Raw genomic sequence first — 23,464 nt, forward strand, 5'->3', positions numbered from 1 at the left:
CCTCAGCCAAGCGGCAACAGGCTGTGCTGAAACTCATAAGCTTAGGTGATAAACCTCACACTGCTTGTGAGTTGTGGACAGCTGTGAAAGAGCAGGCAGATCTGTGGCTGAGACCGCTGAACCTACATCCAGGCATGGTCATGTGTGACAATGGCCGTAATCTGGTGGCGGCTCTGCAGCGAGATCACACACATACTATGCCTGGCTCATGTGCTTAACCTCATGGTTCAGCGGTTTCTTAAATCGTACCCCGAGTTGCCAGATATGCTCGTCAAAGTACGCCGCCTGTCAGCTCATTTTCGGAAGTTGGCTAGAGCTTCCGCCGCCCTTGCTGTGTTGCAGCAGCGTTTGCAGCTTCTGGCACACCGACTGGTGTGTGATGTCCCCACACGTTGGAACTCTACCCTCCACATGTTGCAAAGAATTTGTGAGCAGAAGAGAGCAGTTGTGGAGTACCAGCTGCAACAAGGCCGTCGATATTCAGGTCAGACTCCACACATAAGACCGCAGGAGTGGACCTGGATGTCTGACATATGTACCATCCTGACAAACTTTGAGGAGTCCACCAAGATGGTGAGTGGCGATGACGCCATCATTAGCATCAGCATTCCACTTGTCTGTCTTTTGCAACGCTCTCTGCAGAGAATTAAAGAGGAGGCATTACAGCCAGAATATGATGAGATGGATCAAGAAGCCGTAGCGGGCGATTACACACAGCCCAGCCTCATCTCATCCCAACGTGCATTGGGGGACAATGAGGGAGAGGAGGAGGAGGAAGAACAGGAGCTGGTATCATGCGCTGTAGACGGTAGTACCTGTACAACTGTCATACAGTTGGTTCAGCGTGGGTGGCCTGAGGACAGGGGGGAGGAGGAGGAGGAGAGCATGGTCAGTCGTCATCTTGGTGAGGACAAGGAAGTCTTGCCCGTTACCAGTCTGGCACGCATGGCTGACTTTATATTACGCTGCCTTAACCGTGACCCTCGCGTTGTCAAAATGTTGGGTGACAGTCATTACTGGTTGGCGACACTTTTAGACCCCCGCTACAAGGACAACTTTCACTCTCTTATTCCTGAGGTGGAGAAGTCTACAAAAATGTGGCAGTACCAGAAGGCCCTTGCTGCAGAACTGTTAAAAAAATTCCCATCTGAACACGCTAGCGGCAGAGGTCACAGTTCGTTGACCAACCAAGGTGTACAGGCGAGAGAGACGCAACTCCAATCCAGCAGAGGCAGTGGAACACTGTCAACATTCTGGGACAGTTTTCTGTGAACCGCCCAGCTTACAGGCCCTGAGGCGCGGGGTACTCTCACAAGGAGTGGAAAGTTTAAAAAGATCGTAAGGGAGTACCTTGCCGACCGTACCAGCGTCCTCCGTGATTCCTCTGTGCCTTTTAATTATTGGGTATCCAAGCTGGACACTTGGAATGAACTCGCTCTATACGCCTTGGAGGTCCTGGCCTGCCCTGCCGCTAGCGTGTTATCGGATCGTGTTTTTAGTGCCGCTGGGGGGAATTATAACTGTTAAGCGCATTCGCCTGTCAATTGACAATGCTGACAAGCTGACCCTTATCAAAATGAACAAGGGCTGGATTGGGCCAGGCTTCTTATCACCACCAAATGACAGCAGAGTAACATAAAGTCAAATCCACTATGTTATTTCGGGAGGTGTATTCACATGCACCGCTTCACACCCACACATGGGTATACGCTTCCTCATTTCGGCTGTATTTTGCTCTTCTCCTTATTATCAGCCTCCACCACCACTATACCATCAGGGTGACCGTGGTTCGTGTTGCCAGCATTGCAAGTTCCTCCGTCCTAATTTTTGGCAGCTTTTGCTTGGAAGGCATAGGCAAAGACTATGGGAGACACACTCCCCAATAATGGGAATAATGTTTTTAATATGCTGTACTGCATGGCTCTTGTAAGGGGCATTCAAATCGTCTTGTTAAGCTACTGCGACCTCCACCATTCTTCCAAGGGGCATTAAAACCGTCTTGTTAAGCTACTGCTACCTCCACGTCTCTTCCAAGGGGCATTTAAACCGTCTTGTTAAGCTACTGCAACCTCCACGTCTCTTCCAAGGGGCATTAAAACCGTCTTGTTAAGCTACTGCGACCTCCAAGTCTCTTCCAAGGGGCATTTAAACCGTCTTGTTAAGCTACTGCAACCTCCACGTCTCTTCCAAGGGGCATTTAAACCATCTTGTTTAGCTACTGCAACCTCCACGTCTCTTCCAAGGGGCATTAAAACCGTCTTGTTAAGCTACTGCAACCTCCACATCTCTTCCAAGGGGCATTTAAACCGTCTTGTTAAGCTTCTGCAACCTCCACGTCTCTTCCAAGGGACATTTAAACCGTCTTGTTAAGCTTCTGCAACCTCCACGTCTCTTCCAAGGGGCATTAAAACCGTCTTGTTAAGCTGCTGCGACCTCCACCACTTCTCCAAGGGGCATTAAAACCGTCTTGTTAAGCTACTGCAACCTCCACCATTCTTCCAAGGGGCATTTAAACCATCTTGTTAAGCTTCTGCAACCTCCACGTCTCTTCCAAGGGGCATTAAAACTGTCTTGTTAAGCTGCTGCGACCTCCTCCACTTCTCCAAGGGGCATTAAAACCGTCTTGTTAAGCTTCTGCAACCTCCACGTCTCTTCCAAGGGGCATTTAAACTGTCTTTTTAAGCTACTGCGACCTCCACGTCTCTTCCAATGGGCATTTAAACCATCTTGTTAAGCTACTGCAACATCCACCATTCTTCCAAGGGGCATTAAAACCATTTTGTTAAGCTACTGCGACCTCCACGTCTCTTCCAAGGGGCATTTAAACCATCTTGTTAAGCAACTGAGACCTCCACCACTTCTCCAAGGGGCATTAAAACCGTCTTGTTAAGCTACTGCGACCTCCACCACTTTTCCCAGGGGCATTAAAACCGTCTTGTTAAGCTACTGCGACCTCCACCGCTCTTCCATGGGGCATTAAAACCGTCTTTTTAAGCTACTTCGACCTCCACGTCTCTTCCAAGGGGCATTAAAACCATCTTGTTAAGCTACTGCGACCTCCTCCACTTCACCAAGGGGCATTAAAACCGTCTTGTTAAGCTACTGCGACCTCCACCACTTCTCCAAGGGGCATTAAAACCGTCTTTTTAAGCTACTGCAACCTCCACATCTCTTCCAAGAGGCATTAAAACCGTCTTGTTAAGCTACTGCGACCTCCACGTCTCTTCCAAGGGGCATTAAAACCGTCTTGTTAAGCTACTGCGACCTCCGCCACTTCTCCAAGGGGCATTAAAACCGTCTTGTTAAGCTACTGCAACCTCCATGTCTCTTCCAAGGGGCATTAAAACCGTCTTTTTAAGCTACTGCGACCTCCACGTCTCTTCCAAGGGGCATTAAAACCGTCTTTTTAAGCTACTGCGACCTCCACGTCTCTTCCAAAGGGCATTTAAATTGTCTTGTTAAGCTACTGCGACTTCCATGTCTCTTCCAAGGGGCATTAAAACCATCTTGTTAAGCTACTGCAACCTCCACGTCTCTTCCAAGGGGCATTAAAACTGTCTTGTTAAGCTACTGCGACCTCCATGTCTCTTCCAAGGGGCATTAAAACCGTCTTTTTAAGCTACTGCGACCTCCACGTCTCTTCCAAGGGGCATTTAAACCATCTTGTTAAGCTACTGCGACTTCCACTTCTCTTCCAAGGGGCATTAAAACCGTCTTGTTAAGCTACTGCTACCTCCACGTCTCTTCCAAGGGGCATTAAAACCGTCTTGTTAAACCATTCTGAACTCCACAGCTCTTCCAAGGGGCATTGAAATGTTGTTTTTAATTAACTCTAACTTCCATGACTCTTCCAACGGGCATTGCATTTCCTCCTAATTTTAGTCAGCTTTTGCTTTTCAATGCATAGACAAACACTAAGGGAGACCCACTCCCCAATAATAGGTAGACGTTTTTTAGTATGCTGTAATCCACGTCTGTTTCAAGGGCCGTTGCAGTTCCTCATAATTTTTGGGAAGCCTTCCATTCACTGCTTAGGCCAACAGCGCACAGGAGACCCAGTTGCTAAAAATGGAAAAAACGGTTTAGTTAAGGGCCTCTGACCTCCATGTCACTTCCAAGGGGCATTGGAGTGCCTCGAAATTTTTGGTAGGCATTGTACTCACTGTATGCCCTATAACTGTGTAGCCGAACCGCTCCTTTTGGTACAGAAACGTATCCATGCAATGCTCTGCAGCCTTTCACTGGTATATACTTCTCACTCCTATGTGTGATCTATCCTGAAAACTGCCTTGTTCCTCCATGCAATGCTCTGCAGCCTTTCACTGGTATATACTTCTCACTCCTATGTGTGATCTATACTGAAAACTGCCTTGTTCCTCCATGCAATGCTCTGCAGCCTTTCACTGGTATATACTTCTCACTCCTATGTGTGATCTATCCTGAAAACTGCCTTGTTCCTCCATGCAATGCTCTGCAGCCTTTCACTGGTATATACTTCTCACTCCTATGTGTGATCTATCCTGAAAACTGCCTTGTTCCTCCATGCAATGCTCTGCAGCCTTTCACTGGTATATACTTCACACTCCTCTACATTGTTTAATCCTTGATACTTTAAGGTCATCACACTTACTTTAAAATTGTATGATCCCTGTAGAGTTGCCAGTCTGTTTTTTTTTTTTCCTGCAGTTTATGGTCTCCTGTTGTCTTAACCTAGTGATTGATTGCTAACGAGTTAAATCTGTGTAGATCTAAGCAGATACATCCCTATATATTAAGACATAGTCAAGGGGCAGCATTTATGTGGGGGCATTTATGCATATAGCATTTATGCATAATTTATCAAAGTGCCACGGCAGTTAGAAGATGGCAGTTGGACAGGGCAGGAGACAGGTAAAACATGCAAGACAATTAAACAAACTTGCTTCCAGGTCATCTTTTTGGCAAACAGTATTCACCATTTGTATCTGTGCCATTTATATTCTGGCTGCTACAATCATCCACATTCACCGTTCTCCTACAAATTCGGCACACTTCATCCATATTAACCCCTCTCTCCTCTCTTCTCCTATGTACAGTTGTCATGCTCTCTTCATATTGTTATACCACGCAGATCCATTCATTCCCACCATACAACACAGGAAACGCTCTCAGAAATCACTCAACCATCTGCTCACGCTCTGTATCTTCCTTCTATTAGTCGCAGGTGATATTTCTCCCAACCCAGGACCCTCCAGTAATAATAACACTAACTCTTTCCCTGTTACATTCAGAAACTCTGCTAATCTCATTAATATTCCCTGCATATCTTCTGTCTCATTCAACTGTGCCCTTTGGAATGCGCGCTCAGCTTGTAATAAACTCTCTTACATCCATGACTTTTTCCTCTCTAATTCCCTCAACCTTCTGGCTCTCACTGAAACCTGGATCCAGCAGTCGGACACCACCGCCGCGGCAGCTCTCTCCTATGGTGGCCTACATTTCTCTCATACCCCGCGACCTGACAACAGATCAGGGGGAGGTGTTGGTCTGCTTCTTTCAACAAAATGTACTTTTCAGGTTATCCACCCTGTACCCTCCCTTATCTTCCCGTCTTTTGAGGCCCACACAGTCAGACTCTACCGGCCCTTCGCCCTGCGAGTGGCGGTTGTCTATCGCCCTCAAGGTCCCCCCCATCAATTCCTGGATCACTTTGCTGCCTGGCTTCCAAATTTTCTATCCTGCGACATCCCCACGATAATCATGGGAGATTTTAACATCCCAATTGGCGATCCTCTCTCCCCATCTGCCACGCATCTTTTATCACTAACCTCCTCCTTCGGCCTTTCACAGCTTGCTAATTCTCCTACACATGAGGACGGGAACACATTGGAGCTGATCTTCTCCCGGCTTTGCTCAGTACATGACTTTACTAACTCTCCCCTTCCGCTCTCTGACCATAATCTTCTTTCATTCTCTGTCAAGAACTGCGACTCCACTCAAGACACTCCCACCGTCCACACTTATAGAAATTTACGCGCCATTAACACCCAAAAATTTATAAAAAGGTTGCAATCATCATTGGCCCCAATCTCCTCCCTCTCATGTCCCGACTCTGCATTGAAGCATTATAACAAAATAATGCTATGCGCCCTGGATGAAGCCACACCTCCTACACAAAGAAAAATTCAGCATAGACGGCGACAACCCTGGCACACACCTCAAACACGTCTTCTCCAGAGGTACTCCAGGTGCGCTGAACGGCTGTGGAGAAAATCAAATCTGCACGAAGATTTCCTCCATTATAAATTTATGCTGAAAACATATAACTCTGCCCTTCACCTCTCCAAACAAACCTACTTTAACAACCTCATCATCTCACTTTCCAATAATCCTAAACGACTCTTTGACACGTTTCATTCTCTCCTCAATCAAACAACACAGGCCTCGACCACCGACCTCAGCGCTGACGATCTGGCCAATTATTTCAAAGAAAAAATTGACCATATCCGACAGGAAATTTTCTCCCAATCCCCAAATGTTATGCATGCTCTCCCCCGCCACATTGTATCCTGCTCACTTTCTGACTTCTAACCAGTCACGGAAGATGAAGTGATCAGGCTCCTTGCATCTTCTCGCCCTACCACCTGCACCAGTGACCCTATTCCCTCACATCTCCTTCAGTCCCTTGCTCCAGCTGTCACCACTCACTTAACAAAAATTTTCAACCTTTCCCTCTCATCTGGTATCTTTCCCTCTTCTTTTAAACACACCAGCATACAACCATTACTTAAAAAGCCATCCCTTGACCAGAACTGCACGGCCAACTACAGACCTGTTTCCAATCTTCCCTTTATCTCTAAACTCCTGGAACGCCTGTTCCACTCCCGCCTCATCCGCTATCTCTCAGACAACTCTCTTCTTGACCCTTTACAATCTGGTTTCCGCTCTTTACATTCTACTGAAACTGCCCTCACTAAAGTCTCTAATGATTTACTAACAGCTAAATCTAATGGTCACTACTCCCTACTGATTCTCCTGGATCTCTCCGCAGCATTCGACACTGTGGATCACCAGCTTCTCCTCACTATGCTCCGCACTATTGGCCTCAAGGACACTGTTCTCTCCTGGTTCTCCTCCTATCTCTCTGACCGCTCCTTCTCTGTGTCTTTTGCCAGCTCCTCCTCCTCTCTCCTTCCCCTTACTGTCGGGGTTCCTCAAGGATCAGTCCTAGGCCCCCTTCTTTTCTCCTTATACACCGCTCCTATTGGACAAACAATCAGCGGATTCGGTTTTCAGTACCATCTCTATGCTGATGACACCCAATTATACACCTCTGCTCCCGACATCACCCCTGCATTACTACAAAAGACCAGTGATTGTCTTTCTGCTATGTCTAACATTATGTCCTCCCTCTACCTAAAACTGAATCTGTCAAAAACTGAACTACTCATCTTTCCTCCCTCCACTAACCTACCTGTGCCCGATATTGCCATTTCTGTTTGTGGCTCAACCATTACTCCCCAGCAACAAGCCCGCTGTCTTGGGGTCATTTTTGATTCAGATCTTTCTTTCACTCCTCACATCAAATCACTCGCTCGTTCATGTCATCTACACCTCAAAAACATCTCAAGAATCAGGACTTTTCTCACCTTTGACTCGGCAAAAACTCTTACTGTAGCTCTTATTCATTCTCGTCTTGACTATTGCAATGCTCTACTAATCGGTCTCCCTCTTACTAAACTCTCCCCTCTCCAATCCGTCTTTAACGCAGCAGCCAGGATCATATTCCTCGCCAACCGCTACACCGATGCCTCTTCCCTGTGCCAGTCATTGAATTGGTTGCCCATCCAATGTAGAGTCCAATTTAAACTTATCACGCTTACCCACAAAGCGCTCCATGCTTCAGTACCCCCCTACATCTCCTCTCTTGTCTCAGTCTACCACCCTACACGTGCCCTCCGTTCTGCAAATGACTTAAAACTAAAATCCTCCATAATCCAAACTTCCCACTCCCGTCTCCAAGATTTCTTGCGTGCTGCGCCAATTCTTTGGAATGCACTACCCAGGACAGTTCGATTAATTCCCAATACCCACAGCTTCAAGCGAACCCTAAAAACACATTTCTTTAGACTGGTGTATCGCCTAAACACACTCTGTCCATCCCAGTTTTCCCCCATATTAAAATCTTCTTCAACTTCAGGTTCATACCAACCATGCACTTAATAGCCTCTGTCAGGACTGTACACATACTGGCTGGCGACCAGTCCATGTATTATTATTTATCCTAATTAGTATATCAAGGCTGCATTATACAATATATGTACTTTTTACCTTTTGTGTCTCCCCCATTTCCTCATAGACTGTAAGCTTGCGAGCAGGGCCCTCACTCCTTTCGATATGAGATATGCTTATTCTGTATTATCTGTATAAGTCCCCCCTAAATTTGTAAAGTGCTGCGGAATATGTTGGCGCTATAAAAATAAAAACTATTATTATTATTATTATCCTACAAGACATGTGTGGTTGACTGGCCTGATATTGATGTGAATGGTCCCTGTTCCTCCTGCTCTTTCTCCTTTGCCACCACCTCATCCATCATTCATCACCTGAAGCTTTGTTTTAACGGGAGTCATAGAACTGGGATAGTAGCTGGAAAACATCCAGCAATCCTCGGAGGAAGTAGGATATGCGCCAAAACGCTGACCACCTCAGGCCTAGCCGCTACTACATACATGCTCTTGCATTCCAAGGAACAGAAAGCTAAGGAGATGGATGGCCTCATGATCATGAATAATTTACTCGTTGTGTAGGAGGCCGACCACTGCTGCTGTCTACCTTTTGAACTTTGTGTTGAAGCCTGATTGACCCAGGACCCGCAATCCTCTATGTGTGGAGGATGTGTTGCATCCCAGTGTCCAACTGTGTCCCGGCTTCCACAATATTAACCCAGTGTGAAGGCGTGAGATGGACCATCCCTGGCCACATTCACTTGTCCACGTGTTTGTGGTTAGGCTGTCCTTCAAATAGGGGCAGCTGGGGACCGTTTATGGACTCCCGGCCGCCCTCAGGCGGCTGGGGACCGTGTGTGGACACCCGGCTGCGGGGCGGCTGGGGACTGAGTATGGACACCCTGCCACCACCTGGCGGCTGGGGACCGAGCGTGGACACCCGGCCGCCGAGCGGCTGGGGACTGAGTATGGATACCTCGCTGCCAAAGCAGCCATGAGGTAGTGGCCAGCTTCGGCCTCCTCCAAACTAAAATGCCCCATTTCAAGTGCAAGCTAGCAGTATGGTATTGCAGCCTCAGGGTGGGTGGCAGGTTGCACACTTACGCTTACATTCCAAGAAAACAAAGCAGATGCTAACTTCTATCATCATCATCATCATCATCATCCTCACCTTGGCACTCTCAACTCCCCTGATGGAGAAGCCAGGGCCCACCGGAGGAGTCTGGTTCTCTGGTGGGCTCGTCCAATGCTGCCCTAAAGCAGGCCGGGCTAAGAAAAGTCTGTGGGGATGTTCCGCGGAGAAATCGGGGCGGCTGGGGACCGTTTATGGACACCCGGCCGCCCCCTGGTGGCTGGGGACCGAGCGTGGACACCCGGCCACCGGGCGGCTGGGGACTGAGTATGGATACCTCGCTGCCGAAGCAGCCATGAGGTAGTGCCCAGCTTCGGCCTCCTCCAAACTAAAAGGCCCCATTTCAAGTGCAAGCTAACAGTATGGTATTGCAGCCTGGGGGTGGGTGGGTAGCAGGATGAAACTTGCGCTTGCATTGCAAGGAATGGGAGAGATACAATTGAACACTGCCCTGGGACAAGGACTTGCACGGGGATAGTTGCAAGTCTGCATCTTCTGATGCGGCAAGGATCACTTCTGATTGGCACACTTTTAGGCAGTGACCTGGGTGTCAGAGATGCTTCCAGGGGTCTTCCCCATGCTGTTCCCATGTCTTTTCAGCACTGTATGCATGTGTCACACAGCACATGGCCAGATAAGATTGTAAAATGTTAAAATTGCATTTCCCAGTGAATGCATTTGTCATGGTTGAAAGCAATACAAAAGCGCATAAAAAATGCTACTTGTGAACATAGCGCAAGGTGTGGAGGAGTATTTTTGTTTTTGGTTATTTATTTTACCTTATACACAAGTCTTTACCCTGGAAAGGAAGTTCCTTAACATATTTCACAGGAAAGCACTTTCAGTTTAGTTTTTGAACTTTTTCTTGTGAGCCCGTAAAAGTGGCTTAATACCTCTGACCACGTTGTTGACAGCAGTGACCTGGGGGTCAGAAATGCTTCCTGGGGCAATGCCCATGCTGTCCCCATGTCTTTTGAGCACTGTCACTATCGTTTTTGGCACTTTTTAGGCTTTCTACAGACTGCCGGGGGTGCCGCCGCAAAAATGCTTGGGTCTCCCATAGACTAACATAGGGCTCGTTGCTCGGGTCGAGCACCCGAGTATCACGGCGAGCTCGGCCCGATCTTCGAGCACCTAAGCATTTTAGTGCTCGCTCAACACTATACGGGAATTTTTGAGTGTTAGGTTCATGGTGGGATGAAATCGATTAAAGTGTTCATGGAATGTCTTCAGCTGTTGCTCAGACTCAGTCCAGATGATTAAAATATAGTCAATGTAACGATAGTAGGCCAGAGGCCTGATGGTACATGAGGACAAAAAGTCACTTTCACGCTTGGCCATGAAAAGATTTGTGTACTGTGGAGCCATTTTACTTCCCATCGCTGTACCAGTCTCCTGCAGATATACACAGCTCTGGCAAAAATTAAGAGACCACTGCAAAATTTTCATTTTCTCTGATTTTTCTCTTTATAGGTATATTTTTGAGTAAAATGTACATTGTTGTTTTATTCTATAAACTACTGACCACATGTCTCCGAAATTCAAAGCTAAAAATTTTGTATTTATTTGCAGCAAATGAGAAATCTTCAAACTAATAAAAAAGAAACAGTGCTTTCAGACCTCAAATAATGCAAAGAAAACAAGTTCTTATTCATTTAGAAACACCACTACTCATGATTTAACTCAGGAAGAAATCAATATTTGGTGGAATAACCATGATTTTTAATCACAGCTTTCGTGCGTCTTGGCATGCTTTTGACGCGCCCCTGGGCCTGTGTCGCACTGCGTTGCGCACGCGGGAGCTTACCCAGAGCCGGATCTGTTGAGGGTTGTAGTCTCGTGGCGGTGACCCGGTCCGTGCCCAGGGAGTCAGACTAAGTGGCGCTGCAATAGCAGTGATGTTAGATGACTACGCCACCCGTTGAATGCAGCTTTAGGGCTGCTGCTGCAGGGCAGACCGCTGAGGCCGGTGGTAGGATTGTGCAGCGTGGTAGTATAACCCCCAACGGGAGGGGTATGGCCTCAGGGCAGCCGACGTGGATGATGGGGGTAGCAGAAACCACTCGGAGACGGTACGGTGTAGTTCAGGGTCTTTACTGGTCACAAAGATAGACCCTCCCGGAGTACTGGCTAGCGATTGGGGCCTGGTCAGTCCTTGAGCAGATGGGATCTCCCCTGGCCAGGCGGAGTTGTAGGCCTCCCAAACTAACTGTACTCTTCTGGCTACCTTGCTAGAGGCGGGTAAAAGTAGCCCACGTCCCTGAGTGTGCCATGTGGTGCTCACCCGTATGGCCGGTGACTCGGGGCCTTCTAGTAGCTTCCGCTCCACGACGGCGGTGCTGGTCCCACGCGTGTGACCGTGCTTTCGGGTTTCTGGGCCAGGGGACCTGCAATCCCCTGCCGGTCGGTTTCTGCTGCTGGGTAGGAGTTAGTCCCCACAGCCTCGGACTCCGGGTCCGGTAAGAAATCTTCTCAGTCAGGGCGAGCTCTGCAGCTGCCAGCCCCTGACTCCTTGTAACACTGCTCCCAAAGAGCTCCTGATCTTCTGTTCCTATATTTGCTTCTCTTCTCTGTCTCTACTTCTTCTCTACTCACTAACCCTGCCTCAGCCCCAGGTTTATATAGGGGAAGTCCTTCCCCTCCCAGGACTGGGCAGGAGGTGTGGCATGCATAGGATTCCTGACTAAGAGACCTCCCACCTGCTCTCAGACATAACATTGCTGTTACCGTGGAAACCAGACCCCTGGGGTGCCACACTTTCCACCAGTTTTTCACACTGCTTTTGGGTGACCTTATGCCACTCCTGGCACAAAAATTTAAGCCATTCTTCTTTGTTTGATGGCTTGTGACTATCCATCTTCCTCTTGATTACATTCCAGAGGTTTTCAATGGGGTTCGGGTCTGGAGATTGGGCTGGCCATGACAGGGTCTTGATGTGGTGCTCCTTCATCCACACACTGATTGACGTAGCTGTGTGGCATGGGGCATTGTTCTGCTGGAAAAACCAGTCCTCAGAGTTGGGGAACATTGCCTGAGCAGAAGGAAGCTCGTGTTTTTCAAGGATAACCTTGTATGCAGCTTGCTTCATATGACACTGTGGCTTGTATGCCTCTCCAGGTCTCGGTCTAACCATTAGACGACCAGGTGTTGGGCAAAGCTGAAAATTAGACTCATCAGAGAAGATTACCTTACTCCAGTCCTCTATGCTCCAATCCTTATGGTCTTTGGCAAACTTCAGCCTGGCTCTCCTTTGCTTCTCATTGATGAAAGGCTTTTATCTAGCTTTACATGACTTGAGGCCTGCCTCTAGGAGTCTGTTACGAACTGTTCTTGCCATGCTCTTCACCCCAGCTGCCATTTTCCATTCCTTTTATAGGTCACTTGATGTGATCCTGCGGTTGCTGAGTGACATTCGAATAAGATGACGGTCATCCCGGTCAGTGGAGAGTCGCTTTCGCCCTCTTCCAGTCTGTAGCTATGTTGTCCCTAATGTCTGCTGCTTGACCTTGTTGCAATGGACTGCCATCTTCAAAATTTTAGGGATGAAGGCTGTAACATCCCTGGTGGCGTGCTTGCATGGTGCACCACCTCCCACCATGCAAGACCACAATCTTATCTGTCAGTCCATGCTGCACTCTTTGCTCCAGTACCTGCTCTGTCCATGTCTCTTGTCTGATTGCTTAGGGCATGGGCACGGCTTTCTGCTGGTTTCTTATAGCTACTGTGTGCACAGTCCTAATGCATCCCCAGCCTATTGCTGTGAGTCACTGGATACGTAAACCCCCTCCACCCAGTAGGAGGTGCCTGAGCAACACTTTCACTCAGTTTGTCATTTGCAACTGAAGGTGCCAGCTCCTGTCCTGACTCTAGTCTGTCCCCCACCCTGGGGGCTTAGTACCCAGGGCCTTTTCCTGTACCTGTGACTTCTAGTCTGTTTCCGCCACCCTGGGGGCTGAGTACCCAGGCTCGTTCCTGTATCTTGTTCCCGGTTAAGTTCCTGTCTGAACAGTGTCCTAGCCCGTTACTTGTTTCTCTCTATGTCCGTACCTTCCCTTTGCCTGCAGTTTCTGAACCTGCACCTAACTCCAACTCGTCTCTGTACTTCTGTTTGTGAGTTTTGTGTCCACTCGCTACTTCATTGTAAGTACCTTGTGTGTATGTGGTTCTGCTTGTCCCCTTTCCCTGCCTCCGTATCTACCTCCTGTGTTCTAACCATCTTCCTGTATTTTCCAGTCTGTTACATGTGAACAGAGCCCTGTCCTGTCTGCCTTCACCTTCTGCTCTGTTCTGCTCTGCTTGTTCACCGCTCCGGCGGTTCTGCTCTGTTCTGCTTGTTTACCGCACCTGCGGTTCTGCTCCGCTCTGCTTGTTCACCGCTCCGGCGGTTTTGCTCCTCTCTGCTTGTTCTCCGCGCCTGCAGTTTTGCTCCGCTCTGCTAGTTCACCGCGCCTGCGGTTTTGCTCCGCTTTGCTTGTTCACCGCTCCGGCGGTTCCTCTCTGCTTCGCTTGTTTACCGCACCTGCGGATCTGCTCCGCTCTGCTTGTTCACCGCGCCTGCGGTTTTGCTCCACTCTGCTTGTTCACCGCGCCTGCGGTTTTGCTCTGCTCTGCTTGTTCACCGCGCCTGCGGTTTTGCTCCGCTCTGCTTGTTCACCGCGCCTGCGGTTTTGCTCCGCTCTGCTTGTTCACTGCACCTGCGGTTTTGCTACGCTCTGCTTGCTCACCGCACCTGCGGTTTTGCTCCGCTCTGCTTGTTCTCCGCACCTGCGGTTTTGCTACGCTCTGCTTGCTCACCGCACCTGCAGTTTTGCTATGCTCTGTTTGTTCACCGCATCAGCGGTTTTCGCCCTGCTCTGTTTGCTCACCACTCCGGCAGTTCTGCTCTGCTTGTTCACCGCATCTGCGGTTTCGCTCTGCTCTGCTGTCCACCGCACCTGCGGCTCCGTTCCTGTGTCCCAGTCTGAACTGGTCCCTATCCTACCTGCCAGTACCCGCCAGTCTGCATACCAGCCGTGCCTGCCAGTGCCCACCTGTCTGCTTGCCAGCCGAGCCTGCCAGTCCCCTCCTGTCTGCATACCAGCCTTGCCTGCCAATACCCACCTGTCTTCATACCAGCCGTGCCAGACAGTACCACCTGTCTGTATCCCAGCCTAACCTGCCTGTTCCTGCATTCCCCGGTGTGGGTCAACAGCTGTGACCGGGCTCTGACCTGGAGTAGCACCTGGTCCCTCTGCTTGGTTCCTCCCTGGTTCACGGAGTCGACTGAGCCGCCGTGTGACCTTGGTCGGACTGAGTTCATACTTACGCCCCTCCAGGCACTCCTCGGTTCATGGTACAGTGGGATCAGTAATCACGCTCACGCCAGCGTAACAGAGGCAACATGATGCTCACTGTATCCCTTTGCTACTAAAGCCAGAATTGAGCCCTTCTTTTCCTCACTCGAAACTATTTTCTTTTCAACTCTTTTGGCATGGTTAAAAGTTATTTTTTTTCATTCAAATTACTTTTGGGCTATTCCTAGCACTTGTTTTGCCATCCAGCTTGCCCTATTGCAAGAGGATTGTGAAGACCACAGCAGTGTTTTTTATTCTTTCCCTCGTTACATAAGATTTGGTTCAGGTGATCACCTAATCAGAAGCACATTAAGTAGAATGAGGTGGACTTTGGTTGGAATTCAACTGACACTGGAATGGAATGGCTGTCAGACATGTAGAGATGGGGATTTTTAGAAAACTGTGCAGTGGTCTCTTAATTTTTGCCAGAGCTGAATGTAGTTATCAAATTCAAAGTAATTGTGGGTGAGGATGAATTTTGTAAGTTTCATCAGCCAAGCCATCACATACAATCGGATATGTTCCAACCGTATGGATAGAGACAAACACCTTGGTGGCCTTAGAAAGACTTTTTTGAATCAGGGCTACCATCCAAGAACAATTGAGAAGCAGATTACAAGAGCCATCAGAATATCAAGGAATCACCTCCTATATTACAAAATGAAACAAGAAAGCAACCGGGTGCCTCTACTAGTCACCTAGAATCCAAACCTGGAGATGCTAAGGGGAGCTGCACGGAAACTACAACCTTTACTACAAAAAGATGCCCGATTACAATCCATATTTCCAGACCCCCCACTTCTGTGTTTCAGGCAGCCCCCAAATTTAAGAAGCATCATTATCAGAGGTTCCCTGTCATCTCCACCAGCTACAGGAACCTTTCCCTGCAACCAGAAAAATATAAAACCTGTCCGTTTATAATGACCACAGACATGATAAAGATCCCCAATTCACATCAGCACTATAAGATCCCAGGTACTTTCAGCTGCATCATATCTAATGTGGTGTACTTAATTATATGTACCAAATGTCCAGCTGGGGGTCTTTATGTAGGGGAGACAGGGCAAAAACTTAGAACAAGGATGAATCATCATCGCCACACAATAAAAGAAAAAAGAATAGATCTACCTGTTCCCAAGCATTTTTGTTTCCCTGATCACAGCATCATGGACATGAAGTTATTGATATTAAAAGGTACTTCAAATCTCAGAGAGGGAGAAAAGTTTGGGAATATAAACTCATGACGTCCTTTGTGAGGAGCTGCCCACTTGCTAAAGACTATGATACTTTTCCAGCACAGAGCACCGTTTTCGTAGATATTATTGTGTTATTAGAGATTTGCTGGCTGTGTTTTATTAATGCTCTCCTTGCTCATCAGTGTATGTGCACTAATTTTACTTGTAAAATGTCCAACATTCCACTAATCTCATCAGTATCTCAGGAGCCTCTAACCATTGTTCCAAAAGTGAATAAGCCCATTGTGTCACCCCTAATGTTACTGTAGGCCCCCGCCCCCACTGTCACCTGTAATGTTACTGTGGGCCCCTCTCCTCCACTGTCACCTCTAACGTTACTGTGGGCCCCTCTTCCCCACTGTCACCTCTAACATTACTGTGGGCCCCCTCCCCCACTGTGTCACCTCTAATGTTACCTTGGGACCCCCTCCCCCACTGTCACCTCTAATGTTACTGTGGGCCCCCCTCCCCCACTGTATCACTCTGACAGCAGCATAATGAGCGTACAAGATTGGGGGGTGTCATTCTATGTTTCAATCATCCCTCCTTTTCCCCATTAAAAATAAAGATAATAAAAAAATGCACATATTTGGTATCGCCGTGTTCAGAAAAGTGAAATCTATTAAAATATAAAAATAACATGATTCGTACACACCGTAAACAGAAAATAAATCAAAAATCCCAAAATTACCTTTTTTTGCTATCTGCAAGTCCACAAAAAATGCTATAACAAGTTATTAGAATGTCACATCTATCCCAAAATTGTATCATTAAAATGTTGTCTTGCCCAGTAAAAAAATAAGCTCCATTGACTGAAAAATAACGTTACAGGTCTCAGAAAATGAGATACAACTCAAAACATTTTTATTTTTCAAACTTCTAATTTGTTTCCACTACTAAAATAATAAAAAAATTGGACTTGTTTGGTATCACCATAATTGTACTATTGAAGAGAATCATATTGCAAGGTAATTTCTAACATACACTGTACACAGTAAAAACAATTCTCAAAAAACAATGTTAGAATTTAGTTTTTTTTCATAATTTCATAGCACTTGGAATTTTCGCCCGTTTTCCAGAACACTAAGTGTTAGTCCTCCTTCACACGTCCTGGTGTGGTGATTCCTGTATAGGAAAAAACAGTACTGGTGAGATCCGCGGTCTGTGTGCATGTGCCAACCATATGTCCGTATGACATCTGTGTGTCCATATGACACATCCGTGTGCCGTCCGTATGTCCGTGTGACATGTACGGCACCTGTACCAGCATTACAGTTCGTTCTGATCCCAGGCGTCGACTGCTGAAGGCAAACCTCATCATTGTCACTGAGACAATGCTGGGAGTTGTATTCAGCCCCTGCTGAGTACATTCAGTGTAAAATTAAGAATTGAATAAAAAAAATGGTATGGGCTCCCGCGTCATTTTTAGAACCAGCAGAGGGAAAGCCGACCACTGGGGGCTGATATTAATATCCAGGGAAGAGGCCATTAGCCAACAATGTTCCCTGGCTATTAATGACAGCTCACAGCTGTTTTCTTAGCGTTTACTGGCTAGATGACAGAAAGAACCAAGTAAAAAATTGATGCAAGGTCCCCCTATAAAATCTACCCAGTAAAGGCTAAACAGACAGTTACAGGCTGGTGTTATTAACCAGGGAAGGTGTCATGGGTGCTGAGGCTAATAACATAAGCCTTCAGCGGCCTCAGAAATGGCGCATCAATAAGATTCGCCAATTCTGGCACTTAGCCTCCCTCTTCCCACTTGCCCTGAGGTGGTGGCAAGTGGGGTAATAGGGTTGGGGTTCATGTCAGCCTTGTATTGGCAGTTGACATGAAGCCCAAGTTAGTAATGGAGAGGCATCTATAAGATGCCCCCATTACTAACCCCAAAGTAAAAGTTTGTAAATAAATACATGGCCCGTAAAATGTCCTTTATTTGAAATAAAAGTTCACACAGTTTTACACATTTATTTAAAAATAAAAAACATTTATGACCACCTTATAACTAATCCTCTGAAGCCCGTGTCCCCTATAAAAAACTGAAAATAATAAAGAAAAATATTCACCTTCACACCTAATTCCCTGAAGCCATTGTCCCCCGTAAAAAAAAAAAAAAACTAAAATAAAAAACAACCATAATAGTCACCTGTCCAACATACTGTTCCACGCTTACTCCATATCTGCGATATTTGGTTTACAAGCTGAAAAGTGGCTTGTGGTGACCGTCCAGACTGCATACCATGAGCCAATGAGGTGCTGCGAACGCAGCTTCAGTGGTGACAAGCGTTGACGTCATAGAGGGTACCGCCGCTCACTGAAGGTGCCTTCTCACGGGTAGTTCACTGTGAGCCGGGATGATGAATTGAAGTGATCTCAGTGAGATCACCACTAGCACCTCATTGTGTCATGGTGTGCAGCCTTGACGGTGAAAAACCTGACCGAGTGCGTATGTCAGTATTTGCGACCCTTTAAAAACGTGCCACATAAGGACATACAAAACGGACGTGTAAGAGGACCTTATAATGAATGATGTCATTCAAAGTAAAACTCCTCCCGCAAAAAAAAGCCCTCAAATGGCCAAACTGACAGAAAATTAAAAAAATATCTCTGTAAAAAAAAGAGAAGTTTAAAATGAGAGCTCAAAACTGGAAAATTTCCATATCATGAAAGGGTTAATTTACATTAATTTTTTCCAATTATTAATTTACCATACACAGACATATTTTGACATCTATCAACATTATGTAAGACTATGGACACAATGTAAATCTACAGGAAGCCTAATGTCATTATTTTAGGAACTTGACCTGTGTTTTGCTTTCTGCTCACATATATTTTTCCTTGCCATAGTTAACTTACAATAGACAATCCAACAACCGAGTTCTCCGATTCAGAATGGTGAGTACTGCCCCTGTTTCAATTATTAATAATGATCATTCATGTTTTATTATACAGTGCCTACAAGTAGTATTCAACCCCCTGCAGATTTAGCTGGTTTGATAAGATGCAAATAAGTTAGAGCCTTCAAACTGCAAACGAGAGTAGGTTTTATGAACAGAAGCATAAATCTTACAAACCAAAAAGTTATGTTGCTCAGTTGAATTTTATTAAATTTTAAACATAAAAGTGTGGGTCAATTATTATACAACCCCTATGTTTAATATTTTGTGGAATAACCCTTGTTTGCAATTACAGCTAATAATCGTCTTTTATAAGACCTGATCAGGCCGGCACAGGTCTGTGGAGTTATCTTGGCCCACTCCTCCATGCAGATCTTCTCCAAGTTATCTAGGTTCTTTGGGTGTCTCATGTGGACTTTATTCTTGAGCTCCTTCCACAAGTTTTCAATTGGGTTAAGGTCAGGAGACTGACTAGGCCACTCCAACACCTTGACTTTTTCCCTCTTGAACCAGGCCTTGGTTTTCTTGGCTGTGTGCTTTGGGTCGTTGTCTTGTTGGAAGATGAAATTACGACCCATCTTAAGATCCTTGATGGAGGAGCGGAGGTTCTTGGCCAAAATCTCCAGGTAGGCCGTGCTATCCATCTTCCCATGGATGCGGACCAGATGGCCAGACCCCTTGGTAGAGAAACAGCCCCACAGCTTGATGCTGCCACCACCATGCTTGACTGTAGGGATGGTATTCTTGGGGTCGTATGCAGTGCCATCCAGTCTCCAAACGTCACGTGTGTGGTTGCACCAAAGATCTCGATCTTGGTCTCATCAGACCATAGAACCTTGAACCAGTCTGTCTCAGAGTCCTCCAAGTGATCATGAGCAAACTGTAGACGAGCCTTGACATGACGCTTTGAAAGTAAAGGTACCTTACGGGCTCGTCTGGAACGGAGACCATTGCGGTGGAGTACGTTACTTATGGTATTGACTGAAACCAATGTCCCCACTGCCATGAGATCTTCCCGGAGCTCCTTCCTTGTTGTCCTTGGGTTAGCCTTGACTCTTCGGACAAGCCTGGCCTCGGCACGGGAGGACACTTTCAAAGGCTGTCCTGGCCATGGAAGGCTAACAGTAGTTCCATAAGCCTTCCACTTACGGATGATGCTCCCAACAGTGGAGACAGGTAGGCCCAACTCCTTGGAAAGGGTTTTGTACCCCTTGCCAGCCTTGTGACCCTCCACGATCTTGTCTCTGATGGCCTTGGAATGCTCCTTTGTCTTTCCCATGTTGACCATGTCTGAGTGCTGTTCACAAGTTTGGGGAGGGTCTTAAATAGTCAGAAAAGGCTGGCAAAAGAGATCTTTAATCCACACATGTGAAGCTCATTATTCTTGGTGCCTGAACTACTTCTTAATACTTTTGGGGGACCAAACAGAATTCTTGTGGTTTGAGGGGTTGAATAATAAATGACACTCTGAATTAACTTTTAACGTTTTTAAAAAAAAAATTAAAATTTGCTGCAGTGCATTTCCCACTTCCAGGCTGATCTACAGTACAAATGTCACAATGCCAAGTTAATTCCGCATGTGTCAACCAGTTAAATCTGCAGGGGGTTGAATACTACTTGTAGGCACTGTATATGGGATGTCATTGTTTTTTGTAAAGGCCAGGCTTGTTGAGCACATTTAAAGTCCACTACCACAAGCGATGATTCTCTTATCTTATTCTCTTGATTATGTAACTGCCACTCTACTCAAACTCTGTCAGAGTTTGAGCCGAATGTCATCTTACTGTGACATGATTCTCTCACAAGAAAGAATCATATCACAGGTGTGGAGAAGACTGAGAACTTCATTTCTCCATCTCCTCCATTCTCTGTGTCCACGTAAAGCAGTCTGCACTCGAATGACATCTAAGTGCAGGCCAATGCTTCACACTCACCCATAGACTCATATGGGTGCAGGTGATCCAAATTGCAGAGCTACTCGAAATATGCTGCAATCTTTTTTCTCATACACAATCGGTACTAGAAAAAAAATAGTGGTATAAAATATGGAAGATATGTCCCGTGTGGTGTAATATATAGAGGATGTGTCCATGCGGTGTAGTATATAAAGGATGTGTGGTGTTATATGTACAGGATCTGTCAGCTCTCCTGTGTGGTGTAATATATAGAGGATGTCAGCTCTCCTGTATGGTGTAGTATATAGAGGATCTATCCTGTGTGGTGTAGTATATAGAGGATCTGTCAGCTATCCTCTGGTGTAGTATATAGAGGATCTGTCAGCTCTCCTGTATGGTGTAGTATATAGAGGATCTGTCCTGTGTGGTGTAGTATACAGAGGATCTGTCCTGTGTGGTGTAGTATATAGAGGATCTGTCCTGTGTGGTGTAGTATATAGAGGATATGTCCTGTGTGGTGTAGTATATAGAGGATCTGTCCGCTGTCCTGTGTGGTGTAGTATATAGAGGATCTGTCAGCTCTCCTGTGTAATGTAGTATATAGAGGATCTGTCAGCTCTCCTGTGTGGTGTAGTATATAGAGGATCTGTCCGCTGTCCTGTGTGGTGTAGTATATAGAGGATGTGTCAGTTCTCCTGTGTGGTGTAGTATATAGAGGATCTGTCGGCTCTCCTGTGTGGTGTAGTATATAGAGGATCTGTCAGCTCTCCTGTATGGTGTAGTATATAGAGGATCTGTCAGCTCTCCTGTGTGGTGTAGTATATAGAGGATCTGTCAGCTCTCCTGTGTGGTGTAGTATATAGAGGATCTGTCAGCTCTACTGTGTGATGTAGTATATAGAGGATCTGTCAGCTCTCCTGTGTGGTGTAGTATATAGAGGATGTGTCAGCTGTCCTGTGTGGTGTAGTATATCGAGGATGTGTCAGGTCTCCTGTGTGGTGTAGTATATAGAGGATCTGTCAGCTCTCCTGTGTGGTGCAGTATATAAAGGATGTGTCAGCTCTCCTGTGTGGTGTAGTATATAGAGGATCTGTCCGCTCTCCTGTGTGGTGTAGTATATAGAGGATCTGTCAGCTCTCCTGTGTGGTGTAGTATATAGAAGATCTGTCAGCTCTCCTGTGTGGTGTAGTATATAGAGGATCTGTCAGCTCTCCTGTGTGGTGTATTATATAGAGGATCTGTCAGCTCTCCTGTGTGGTGTAGTATATAGAGGATCTGTCAGCTCTCCTGTGTGGTATAGTATGTAGAGGATCTGTCGGCTCTCCTGTGTGGTGTAGTATATAGAGGATCTGTCAGCTCTCCTGTATGGTGTAGTATATAGAGGATCTGTCAGCTCTCCTGTGTGGTGTAGTATATAGAGGATGTGTCAGCTCTCCTGTGTGGTGTAGTATATGGAGGATCTGTCAGCTCTCCTGTGTGGTGTAGTATATAGAGAATGTGTCAGCTCTCCTGTGTGGTGTCGTATATAGAGGATCTGTCAGCTCTCCTGTGTGGTGTAGTATATAGAGGATGTGTCAGCTCTGCTGTGTGGTGTAGTATATAGAGGATCTGTCAGCTCTCCTGTGTGATGTAATATATAAAGGATGTGTCAGCACTCCTGTGTGGTGTAGTATATAGAGAATGTGTCAGCTCTCCTGTGTGTTGTAGTATATAGAGGATGTGTCAGTTCTCCTGTGTGGTGTAGTATATAGAGGAGCTGTCAGCTCTCCTGTGTGCTGTAGTATATAGAGGATCTGTCAGCTCTCCTGTGTGGTGTAGTATATAGAGGATCTGTCAGTTCTGCTGTGTGGTGTAGTATATAGAGGATCTGTCAGCTCTCCTGTGTGGTGTAGTATATAGAGGATCTGTCAGCTCTGCTGTGTGATGTAGTATATAGAGGATCAGTCAGCTCTCCTGTGTGGTGTAGTATATAGAGGATCTGTCAGCTCTCCTGTGTGGTGTAGTATATAGAGGATCTGTCAGCTCTCCTGTGTGGTGTAGTATATAGAGGATCTGTCAGCTCTGCTGTGTGGTGTAGTATATAGAGGATCAGTCAGCTCTCCTGTGTGGTGTAGTATATAGAGGATCTGTCAGCTCTCCTGTATGGTGTAGTATATAGAGGATCTGTCAGCTCTCCTGTGTGGTTTAGTATATAAAGGATGTGTCAGCTCTCCTGTGTGGTGTAGTATATAGAGGATCTGTCCGCTCTCCTGTGTGGTGTAGTATATAGAGGATCTGTCAGCTCTCCTGTGTGGTGTAGTATATAGAAGATCTGTCAGCTCTCCTGTGTGGTGTAGTATATAGAGGATCTGTCAGCTCTCCTGTGTGGTGTAGTATATAGAGAATGTGTCAGCTCTCCTGTGTGTTGTAGTATATAGAGGATGTGTCAGTTCTCCTGTGTGGTGTAGTATATAGAGGAGCTGTCAGCTCTCCTGTGTGCTGTAGTATATAGAGGATCTGTCAGCTCTCCTGTGTGGTGTAGTATATAGAGGATCTGTCAGCTCTGCTGTGTGGTGTAGTATATAGAGGATCTGTCAGCTCTCCTGTGTGGTGTAGTATATAGAGGATCTGTCAGCTCTGCTGTGTGGTGTAGTATATAGAGGATCAGTCAGCTCTCCTGTGTGGTGTAGTATATAGAGGATCTGTCAGCTCTCCTGTGTGGTGTAGTATATAGAGGATCTGTCAGCTCTGCTGTGTGGTGTAGTATATAGAGGATCAGTCAG

At 46.5% G+C, this 23,464-nt stretch overlaps 1 long non-coding RNA gene across 1 annotated transcript in view; it reads left to right on the plus strand.

Annotated features, from left to right (window-relative positions):
* Nucleotides 1-23,464, plus strand: part of LOC141162095 (uncharacterized) — a 181,746-nt gene that overhangs the window by 7,503 nt on the left and 150,779 nt on the right. Inside the window, exon 2 of the long non-coding RNA XR_012250737.1 lies at nt 18,758-18,805. This is a non-coding gene — a long non-coding RNA (uncharacterized lncRNA). The remainder of the gene's footprint in view (nt 1-18,757; nt 18,806-23,464) is intronic.

Source organism: Phyllobates terribilis, unplaced genomic scaffold (assembly GCF_046119375.1).
Source record: "Phyllobates terribilis strain yellow unplaced genomic scaffold, ASM4611937v1 Scaffold_9__5_contigs__length_417890890, whole genome shotgun sequence".
Taxonomy (NCBI): domain Eukaryota; kingdom Metazoa; phylum Chordata; class Amphibia; order Anura; family Dendrobatidae; genus Phyllobates; species Phyllobates terribilis.